General features: G+C 40.1%; 1 long non-coding RNA gene across 1 annotated transcript in view; it reads right to left on the reverse strand.

Moving 5' to 3' along the window:
* Nucleotides 1-262: 262 nt before the first annotated feature.
* The window catches only part of LOC146004906 (uncharacterized), a 79,884-nt gene continuing 67,999 nt past the window's right edge, over nucleotides 263-12,147 (reverse strand). Inside the window, exon 4 of the long non-coding RNA XR_014443968.1 lies at nucleotides 263-762. This is a non-coding gene — a long non-coding RNA (uncharacterized LOC146004906). The remainder of the gene's footprint in view (nucleotides 763-12,147) is intronic.

Genomic DNA, 12,147 nt, shown 5'->3' on the forward strand with positions numbered 1-12,147 from the left:
ATAAATTTTGGACTTATTTAGTACAAAATGAGCTAATTTTTCACTAATTTTGGTGAAAAATATGCCGAAAAATTCACCCTAACTCCAATTTAAGAAAATTTTGAACCTTCCCCCACTTGAACACTTTCGGCCAAATGTTGATAAAAAGAGTCTGAGGTAAAGTGAGTGAGCTTTTATTATGAATTTAACATCAAGACAAAGCTTCTTTTTCCATAAAGTGGTACATTTGAAAGCATCAGTGTCTCATTTTAGCAATGATCGAGTCAGTTGGTACATCAAAATGAAATGTTCAGAATGCAGTCCTAAACATTTCCTTCGAATGTACCAACAGACTCAATCACTGCCAAAATAAGACGAACTCTTTCAAATGTACCACTATACCTGGAGGAAAAAGCATACAAACCATATTAAAGGTAACTGCAAAATACTTGGTTTACAAAAGTTCCACCCTCTAAAACAAAAAATACACTTTTACAATAAATGTCAGGGTGTAATAAAAGTAACTAACAAGTCCATGTATTGCATGTTTCACTTTGAATTCTTCTTGCTCTGCAGCCGCCACCTCCTATGATCCCCTATCTTTAGATTTCCATCCATCCTGACATTGGTCCAGCTGCTGCTTTTGTGGCTCCAGGCCTGGTGAACTCTTTGCAGGTAGAGAACTTCGGCCCCCGTCATTCCAAGTTCATCATCAGTGGTGGTCCTTAGAAGGTCTGAAGTGTCCTGGTAACCCGACCCTGCATCAATTCGTCCCCACAATGCCTGGGAAATAGAGCAGATGGAATGAGACCAGTGACACGATGCAAAAAGGAAAACTAATTTTTGAAACTTGAAATATTAATTAGTTGCATGAGAACCAGAGGTACGTAACTCCAATATGTTTTCGGTTTTGTTTAAATAAACATCTCTGGAGAGCTCTACGTAGAAGTCGGATCAACGTATCTGCAATTTACTGACTCTCTTCAACAATCGGGCATATTTCTAAGAGTACATTACGTATTTCCTTTTTTTCTGTAATTTTGATAAATTGGAGTTACACCCCTCTGGTTCTCGCACAACAAACTAAAATACAGCCTTCAAATTAAATATTACTTAATGAATTATGTAATAATCAAAGATTATGATTAGCCTTAATAAAAAGTAAAATTGGTTGACTACAAAAGAAAAATTCCATTAAAAAAATGACTATTTTTTCCCCAGAAAAATGTTCTTTGTCCAATTATGCTCAGATAGGCTAATTGGGACTGGACCTACAATTTAAAATGGGATCTGAACCACTTTACCTTTAATGTGGAGATCCAGTCTGACCATAAATACTGTCAACTTACATGCATCATTGCTAGTTTAGCTTCCGTAATGGAATGAGGCTATTACGAAAGCAGTGGATGAACTTTTCAGTATGGGCATGTTAGATTTCTGTTCACTGGTGCAAAAATGTTCTGTTAAGGCTGACTTCAACAAAATAACAAGAAACTAGAGAAAAGGGTCCACCATCCTGCTTCAATAGTGGTGTGGTGGGGGAATTATGATGGCACCACTGACATTTATTTCTGTGAGGAAGAGTGCAAAACATCAGCCCAAGTGTACCAGAACATTATTCCATGGTCAGGAGTGGAGCTTTCAGCAGGATTTGTACAAGCTCATACTAATATACCAAACTTCATTTGGCCATCTGGAAGTCCTGATCTCAACCATCTGGACTACAAATTGTGGTTTCTGCTTCAAGACATGGCTTGCATAAAGAGACACCCAAGTATTGCCAATCTGAAGCACTCTTGTGGTAGATTTCCCTGTTGATAGTGTGTGTAATGCAAGTGACAAGAAGCTATTGACATAGGGCATCTGAAGGGCATGTTTATGTTGAGAGAGCTAAATCTATCCACGAATGTATTACACACACATGGGAGCATGCCAAAGGTTATTTTGAATGATGATTAGTGCTTTGTGTATACAATTTATTCATGGAATATTGACTGATTTGGTTTATTTTATTTCATATTTCTGCCACTTTTGGCTAATTGCAAAGATGAAGATGAGTGTGATATTGATGAAGGGACACACAAAGAAGACCCATGCCCAGGTTCAATGGAATATTACGATGCATCTTTTGTTATTTCATTCAAAACCATGTGACAGTTTCTATGGTAAGACTGGTTGTGGATATTAAACATTCCATCAAAAAGTTCATTTTCCCAACTACAGTAATCAAATAAGGAGCTTTGAACTCTACAGGCTAAATTAAACCTTAATCTTGTAACATACTGATCTTAAGCATTAAATGGGGTGTATACACATTCATGTAATAAACTATGTAGAAGAAAGTCATTGGACACCCCGGTTTCATATCTGAAACGAACTCCTCATGTAAAAGAGTACAGGTGGGTATATTATACGTCAGCAGGAGGCTTCTCAGATCATTCACTGATAAAATGACGGGCAGAAAAGAGCTCAGCATGTTTGAAAGAGGGATCATAGTAGGCTGCTCAATAGGAGGAATGAGTATATGTAGCATAGCTGATGCCCGACAGGTCCCTAAATCAACTAGCCTTTGTCATCAAGAAGTCGAAGGAAAAGGGACACTGCAGCAATGCACCACGAAATTGGACGACCGGGACAGGAGAGAGATTCGGACAAACAGGACCCGTCTGATGCATTCGATTGCAGAAGAGTTTCAAAGTGTGACCAATTTGACTGTTTCGACCAAGACACTTCGCAAGGAGGCCCATGCACTCTGTTATCATGGTCAAGCCGCTGATAACAAAAAAAAAACAATAAACGGCAGACTACGCTGGTGTAAAGAGCGGAAGGTCCTATGGAGCAATAAATCACGCTTCACGCTGTTTCGATCAAATGGGAGAGTGTGGGTATGGAGATTACCCGCATAATGTTTGTTACCCGAGTGTGTAGTGCCCACAGTGAAATATGGTGGTGGTGGCATCATGTTCTGGGGTTGTTTCAGCTTGCATGGCGTGGGTCCACTGGTTCCGGTGTATGGCCACATGACGTCTGCATCCTACCGAGATATTCTCGACAACTCCATGCTCCCCACGTTGTGGCGTTTCTATGGAAAGTAAGAATGTGTGTTCCAGAACGATAATGCGACGTCATGTTTCCACGGCTACCATGAAGTGGTATGCAGAAAATAATGTCACCCGACTGGATTGGCCTGCTCAGAGCCCTGACCTGAACCCTATCGAACATCTATGGGACGAACTGGGACGCCGATTGGGGTTGTGATTGCCTCGCCCTTCTACACTTCCAGGGTTGGTGACTGTACTGAAGGATTGATTGATTGATTTAGTTTATTTTACTTTGCATTTTGTGCCTCTAGGTTAATTTGCGAAGATGGGGATGAGTGATGAAATTGATGAATGGACATTCACAAACAACCAAGCCCGAACGGGATTCGAACCCGGGACCCTTGGCGTCGCAGCGCGATGTGCTAACCACTCGGCCACAGGGTCGGGCTGTACTGAAGGAGGAATGGCGGAATATTCCACTCGGTGTACTACACGACCTTGTGGCCAGTTTTCCGCAACAAGTGGCTACTGTTATCGCTGCCAAAGGCGGATAGACCTTCTATTGATTGCAAGAAAACTGATTGTATCCGCTGACATGTGGTGTCCAATGACTTTCTTCCACATAGAGTAGATTCTGCATATGTATTATGAATAGTGATGTTTTAATTTTCTGATCTAATACAGGGTGTTTCATAAATAATTTAGGGGGTTACAAAAAGATCAGGTGATCTTGGGGATCAAAACATTGCACAAAACACCAGTGATCAGAACACTACACTTGCCAAAAAGTAGCTCACTACGCTACTCCTGTCCATTACTCGCTACTACTTCTGCATAAAAAAATTGAAACCACCATGTGGATATTCCAAAGAAGCACCTATAGAGCGACCACAAGGAATAAAACATTGGACGAAAAGTTCCCATGCAGGTTTCACTTCTTCTCTTCAGCTAGGCCCATAAGGAAGCATGGTCCACTCTCCCCCTCCCCTCCATGCAGGAGTATGGTGCATAGCGAGTTGCGGGTCTGCGAAGTTTTTTTTTGCTTGTGCTTCCACTATGTTATTGTAGCTCTACTTACTGGATAATTGATTCTGTTATTTATTATCATGATTCCAGTCATTCAATAACGTTGATAGCAGTGTTACTTTACTTATTTATTTTTACTATAGTGTTTGCATAAGGAATTCAAATTTGATATCTGAGTATTGCAAAAATTAAAGATTACAACTATACACACACACAATATTTGGTAGGATTATTTATGTTTACATATCAACAATTTATCTTGAGAATAAATATTTCAGTTTTTCATCGACTGTTATGAAGACAGTATTTTGAATTAAAAATATATCTCGCCGACTCTTTTAAGCTTTTGAGTCCCAAGGCCATTTTCACAATTAAGCTTCACAGTCCCGAGCTGATTTTGAGCAAAATGCAGAGTTTCAATTAAATGAGTGTAGATCGGAGACTAATTGCCCTAGAGAGATGAGTGATATACTGTTGTACGCAGAATGAACCAGAGATTCGGACTATATGAAATTTATGCAAATTCGGCGTATATATGGAGGGGGAAATCCCCTGAAAATTTTTTTTTTTTTTTAAAATGGGGTTCCGCCCCCCAGAAAAAAAGTGCATGACAGTGTCGACATGCACATGGAAATGATCGCTGACATGTAAGGAACACAAAAATATTTGCATTATTATCATATGACCAATGTAACTTGAGTTGTACCCCCAAAAGGAATGGTGGGCACGCCACTGATTCAAGCTTCAAAATGCAGCGGTACCTTGAAATGACTATAGCTCAGAAACTAAATGCCCTAGAGATATCAAAGATATACCGTTGTATGCAGAATGAATCACAGATTCAGACTATATATAATTTATGCACATTCGGCGTACATATGGAGGGAGAAAGGGGGGAAATCCCCTCAAAAATACTTTTCTTAAAAAAAAAATGTTTCCCCCATCCCCCCAAAAAATGTCAAAATGCACAAAATGCAAAATTTATGCAAATTTGGCGTATATATGGAGGGGGAAGGGAGAAAACCCCCAAAAATTATTTTAAAAAATTGTTGAAATGTTTTAAATTTATTTTTTCCCTTGAAAAGAGATGCAAAAGAGAAGTCCCTTTTCCCGCCTTTTCACTTCTATTTTCATGAAGAAAAAGAAAAGGTGCAAGAAACATTTCTGTTAAATACATGTGTTAGGAACAATATAAAAAAGAAAAATCGAAATTCTAGCCAAAAATAGAAAAGTTATAACGTAAAAACTACGACCTTGACACAGCGTCTCGATCGAGAAGATTGGGACCGTGAGACTTACTTTTGGGTATCTCGATCGAGATGCTTGGGATCCAAAAGGTTAAGGATACTTGTGAACATAATGGAGAACCACACTTTCTGAGTAATAGATTTTGCCTTATGAACCTCCTACAAAAGTAAGCGTTAATGTCGATTTTTTGATGCTGTTGCCACATTCAAAATTTACCTCAAAATGCTGAGAAGAAATGTGGCTGTAGCAAAAATTGTAGTGCCGCTACAGCTACAAATTTTGTAGCTAGCTACAGTAGCATGCTACTTCCGCGGTACTTCTGACCATTGCAAAACACTGACAGAGTTCCCACGTAAACTCTAACTGCATTTTCCATGAGATTTCCCCCGAGTTTTCCAGAATCAGCACATTTTTTTCCAGAGTACTCAATACCTAGTACATTCCTATTCTAAGTACATTTTACAATGGGCTATGGTGCATCTGTTTTATGAGCAATATTACTGATTGATATATTTATAAACAATCTGTAATTTAGTGCAATATTCTGCAATCTTGTTATTAATTTTATGAATAAGTACATGTAATTAATGTCATGGTCTTGCAAAGTAAATGTCTAAATAGGTACTTCCATTTTAAAGGCAAAGCCCACGACAATCACCCAGTTATATACATTAATTAAGAAGGTGAATGAAGCATTCATCAAACATTCAAGGAGCCCTTGCAATTTTATATCAGATCAGTAGGCCTATTAGTAAATTTTGTGTAGTACTTTATCAGTATCAGTCAATATAACAAATTAAAGAATAAAATGGTACAGTAAAACCTTGTTAATCCGGACTAATAAGTTGACCGGTTTAACAAAAGTCCGGATTAACTGAAATAACCTAAAAGAACAGTAGAAAGTGCATTAAAACTCAGTTTATAGCAACAAAACACGTTTATTATGGTGTATTTAAAGGGCATAGGCCTAAATACACTATACAGTACAGTAAAATGTAAAGCAATACTGTATCTTTATGCGCTTAATTAAGCAGTAAGGTTTTTATGGGAATTTTCACACTAGCTTTTGGGAATTTTCACACTATCTTTAAAGCATACAAAATAAATTTCAAACACCGTCACAAACTTTGGGCGGTGGCTCATCATGTGGAATTCAAAGTCATGCTAATTGGCTCCTATCACTTCTTAGGGGAGGTTACGGAAACCACATGGCTGTTTAGCAGCCTGTAAGATAGAGAAGTCACTGAAATTTTCAAGATGCTCTAGAAGCTTCAAATCTTCCAACTGATTCAAATATCGTACTCTGCAGCATTTCAGTGACACTGGAAAATTGAAAGACGGACCCACCAGGGACAGCCACGTAGTATACAGACTGTGCAACCGGAAGCATCGTTGATGGTCTGTGAACTGACCAGTTCAAAAATGTCTCTTATGTTTCAAAGTGACCTAGGAGTGAAAGCTTACAAACAACAACAACATACAGACTACTCTCTAGCCTCAGAAAGCAATAAAGGCAAAGTGCCTACTGAATCATTACCTTTAGTTGAAATTTGGTTTATTTTTGACCCATGCAGCTTTAGATAAAATTATCAAGGGTTTGCCACACTTATATTTTTATATTGGGGTGGAAACACTGACAGTCGTTTTCCGAACAAGTTTCGCCATCATGTCATCCAAACTTTCTCCCTCCCAACAAGCCCATGTGACATGTTCAAGTCCTCAGTTGACAGAGAAGCCATAAACGCTTGCTATTTATGACACTGTTTTCCTTCCAGCTAAGAATGCCGAATGTGACACACCAGTGATAAGGCACAGAGTCGTCTTTGTTCTTGAAGTTTGGGAGCTTGCTTGCAACAGGAGGTTTCGCTAAGGGGTGGTATCAGATTTCTGGCACCAGTATGGTATAAATAGAATGCAGCTGGAAACTAGGAAGAGGCATGTAGAGTGAAGAAAACAAAGCCAGATTGAAGGCTGAAAATTCCTGCAGGCGTGGATTGACAGACTTCTCCCCTGCACTTCATGAACAGTTCATACCAGAATCATTCTGAGCAGTGAGTTCTGAGTGTGTTGTTCTCCTCTCATGCTTCCTGGGCTGTACTGAACTTGTGTTCCATGTGATTCTATTTTCATATGTGCTTCTGAATTTTTTCGTCTGAACTTGCATCTTGTGTACTGCGAATCCATTTATTTCCTGTTGACGCGGCTCTTTGGAGAAACATGTTCGCAAGGAAACTTCATTGATGACCAAAGTAACCCGTTGAAACCCCAGATCGTAATAGACTACAACAGACATATGGGTTATGTGGACAAGGCAGACAGGATGACGTGTACATATCTGACTAACAGAAGGACGATAAAGTGGACCAAGAAACTGTTTTTCTATCTCCTGAACCAATGTATCTACAATGCACATATCCCCCTCAACCAGGTCTCCCCGAGTCGCAGACATCGAGACTTTCGGATAGGTTTGTACGAAGAGGTAGTTCAGCGGGGATTTATGGAGCAGGTTGGTCCTTCTATAGATTGTCCAGCGAAAAGAATAGACTGTTGCTTCAAATGGGCTTTTACTTTTCCTACATTCCCCCTCTTTTTAAATATTGTTTTCACTACTGAGCGCAAAGGTGAACACACTTGCTTTTCTTTCGAATGTAAAACGCTATTCTGGAACTGGTTAAGCTTTCAGACCAGCAAAAGTTCCTTCCAGCAGCGCGTGTTTTAAATTTTGTTTGTGCAGGGGCACGTGAACGGAGGGGAACGGCGAGCCCAGCGTTGTCGACTGCTTTCCACCCCACCCCCTCAGCCAGTACCGCGGTAGACAAAATTTCACGTAAGGAGAGGGTGACTGACCGTTGGTTTCGACGAGGAATGACTGTGGCGGATCTGTGCTTTGGGTTGTGTTGTGTTGTGCTGTAAAAAACCGTTGGTTTTAATACTGAAATATGAGCAAAAGTAGTGTAAAGAAGAGAAGGCGTGGTGAGGTTCTCAAAAGTAAAGAAAGGCAAATAGTAATGAATATTTTTGTTTATTTAAAACAGAAAAATCCGAATCGCAGTGTAAGTTGGTTAGCCAGCGAGACGGCGAAAGCAACTGGAGTTTCTCGGGCTACTGTGTATAAAATTCGGGGCGAGGTTTCTCAAGTTCCTTTTGAAACACCAGGTAAGAAACGACCCAGGAAAAGATTGCCAATTACAAGTAGAAATGTAAAATATAATGATTTTGTCAGAAGTGCTGTGCGACGTAAAGTTCACGAATTATTTTTTAAAAACAAACCCCCAACACTTAATTCTGTTCTTGTTGCTGTTAATTCTGACTCCACATTACCGAATTTTAAAAGATCAACGTTTCATGTCTTTCTCAAAGAACTTGGCTTTTCGTATGAGAAAAGGGGCAACAAATCCATGTTAATGTAAAGAGAAGATTTAATTTCTCTTTGCCATAAATATTTAAGAGAGATTAGGAAGTTTAGGCGTGAAAATAGAAATATTGTTTACACTGATGAATCCTGGGTGAACACCGGAACCTCAGTCAATTATGAATGGAAAGACAAGACAATTACAACTGCAAAACAAGCGTTTCTGGCAGGTCTTTCCACTGGTTTAAAAAATCCAACATCTCGCGGAGCGCGATACGCTTTAGTGCATGCGGGTAACGAACGCGGTTTTCTGCAAAATGCCCGACTTGTGTTTCAGTGCAAAAAGAATACAGCAGATGCCCATGATGAAATGGATGGAGAAACGTACGAGATGTATTTTCGGGAACAGTTGCTCGTCAATCTCCCTCCGGGATCTGTTATTGTTGTCGACAATGCCTCTTATCATAGCCGCAAGCAAGAGCCAATGCCGACAACCTCGTGGAAGAAGAATGATTTAAGAGAATGGTTGAAATCTCATGGCATACGTTATGATGACGACATGTTACGGAGAGATCTTCTGGAACTTACAAATATTCATAAAATTAAGTACGATAAGTATAAGATCGATGAGATGGCAAAACAGATGGGGCATACGGTGCTTCGTTTGCCCCCATATCATTGCGAGCTGAACCCGATTGAACTTGTGTGGTCACAGGTTAAGCATTATGTGCGGTGTAACAACACTTCATTCAAAACTAAAGACATTGAAAATTTAATCACTGAATCATTTAAGACAGTAACAGTTGAAAACTGGCAAAATTACGTAAAACATGTCATGCACATAGAGAAGGAAATGTGGAATGCAGATGAATTGCAGGATGACGTTGATCAGATAATAATCCACTTGGGTTAAGATTCCAGCGAGAGTGATGATCTGACAGAAGAAAATGATTCTGGTGATTATTCTGCAATGGAAGGAATTAACCCCCTGGAGTGACATGTGAGAGACAAGTAAGTTCATTAAGAATTATTCTTTCAGCTTATGTAATTTTGTGAATTTGTTTCTTGTTTTTAATAATAGCTCACCGTGAACTTATTTCTTCAATTTGTACGTACCCGCGATTCAAGCGCCACGCACGTTTGTTTGGTCTTGTACTTTCACTGCCAGCAAGTCCGTTACTCGCCCCTGCGGCAAGCGGCAACGCTGTTCTCATATACCCAACAGTCTATTCTTTTCGCTGGACAACCAATAGACCTTTGCTTGCTGATCATCCATTTCCCCAGGTGGTAAGATTGGAAGCTTCGGCTAACAAGCATTGGCCTAGAAATACTAGTAAATGCATAAGATGCAAAGTGTGTTACAAGAAAAAAGTGCAGCGCCAATCAGGCATTCAGTGCGAGGAGAGTAAAGTGCACCTGTGCCTTGATCCTTGCTTCAAGGAGTTCCACATGACAAAATAGATGGTGAGTACCTATTTACATAACCCTAATTATTTTCCTGTGCTATATCTAACTACCTACCCCTCGATCATGTCTCTTTTTCGAAAGGTTTGCCAAATATTGTAACCCAACGGAATATTTTGATTGCATTGTTCCACATTTTGCCTCTTATTTCACTTTGTATGGCAGCTAGGAACACGAAACAAGTTTCAATTTGTTGCCAATGGTCCATGCTATACAATGAAAACTAAAGTTCTCATCCTCTTCCCAAAATAGCAGAAGATTTTTTTTTCTTGAAAATTGGGGGTCGCAGCCCCCACGCCCCATGTATATCAGTTCGGCATTCCGAATTGTGCATCGTTGCATGGCATGATGTTTATCTGAAGCAGATACAGCGAATAGTGTACGAGTTATAACAATTTCATGGGCGCTATGCAAATTACTATTCCCCCCCCCCCCTTTTCTTACAAGAAAGCAGAGTTCCACATATTGCGTCATATTTCACTTTGTATGGCAGCTAGAAACATGAAACGAGTTTTACTTCGTTGCCAATGGTTCATGCTATACAATGAAAACTAAAGTTTGCATCTTCTTCCCAAAATAGCTGGAGAAGAGTGGGCGAACTTCAGATTTTCTTTTTTTTCTCATTGAAATTTGGGGGTTGCATCCCCTGCCTGAAATTTAGCTACCTAAAAAAAGTTATCCGAAGTTGATTGGTAACATAGTGTCAGAGTTATAACAATTTTATGAGTAATATGCAAATTGGCTATTTTTTGTAAAAAAAAACAAAGTTTTACATTTTGGCTCATTATTCAAATTGTATTGCACCCACGAACATGAAACAAGTTTCATTCTGTTGCTAAAGGTCCATTCGTTGAAAAAAAAGGCAAAAGTTTGTGTGATCTTTTCAAAATACCGAAGAAACATTCTTTTTTTTTTTTTTTAATTGACATTCGGGGTTTGCGGCCCCTGCCCATGAACTCCCCCCCCCCCTCCCACGGTTGGGGGTACCAAATTGTACACGGTTGCATGCGCTGATGTTTTAGCTGCCAAACAAAAGTTATCCGAAGTAGATTGGTCCCATAGTGCCAGAGTTATTACGATTTTTCTCCAATAAGTATACAAATTTAAATTTCGCACTCAAAAGCCTCGGCGACACTGGGCTTACTTTCTCAGCAGACCCACGCAGCGGACTACAGGTTAAGCATAAATTGGCACAGAAGAATAATCATGGAGGCAGCTTTCAATTACAGAATGACAGGTTGTATGCCGCGAGAAGTTATAGTGCAGGAGGCCTTAGAAAGAGAGTTTCGCGGGCTAACAGCAGATGTCACTCGCACACTATTGCCGATACTCTCGTGTCGTCTGCTCCTCAGCCGAACAAACAGGCCGAGGTAGCAAGAGGCAGAGGTCACTCACCCTTCCAGAAGGGTGCAGTGAGCTAGCTGTGGCAACCGGGGTCGCTCATTCGCGGACCTGATTGGTTCTCGCACACACACCCCCATATTGTCGTCTGCTGTAAGCCCACGAAGCGATCTTTCTAAGGCCTCCTGCACTATAGTAGGGGCCACATTCTACTTCAATCATTGTGTGGTGGGAAATGGGGCATTATGATAGCATCACTGAGCTCCTTTTCTGCAAGAAAGGGGTAAAAACATCAGCACAAGTGTACCAGGAGACAATGGTCAAGGATCTAAGCAATATTATTCCATTGCCAGGAGTAGGGTTTTCAGCAGGATTGTGCACCAGCTCATGCAATCCAGCAGTGGCATGAGACAAATGTGCTCAACTTTATTTCCCCTTCAGATGAATCATCTGGCAGTGCAGGCCTCAGCTCTGGACTAGAAATTGTGGTCTGTACTTCAAGACATGATTTGCAAGAAGATATAATCCAGTATTGTCACTTTGAGCCACTATCTTGTGAAGGCAGTGAAAGACTCCCCCTCAATACAGGCGTAATGCAATTGATGAGTGGCCACAGAGACTTAGGTCTTATGTGCATTTTATGTCATTTTGTGTTTTGTGTACACAATATATCCAGAATATAAAAAAGGAAAGTTA

The sequence above is a fragment of the Lepisma saccharinum genome, chromosome 22, assembly GCF_977018435.1.
Source record: "Lepisma saccharinum chromosome 22, izLepSacc3.1, whole genome shotgun sequence".
Classification (NCBI taxonomy): domain Eukaryota; kingdom Metazoa; phylum Arthropoda; class Insecta; order Zygentoma; family Lepismatidae; genus Lepisma; species Lepisma saccharinum.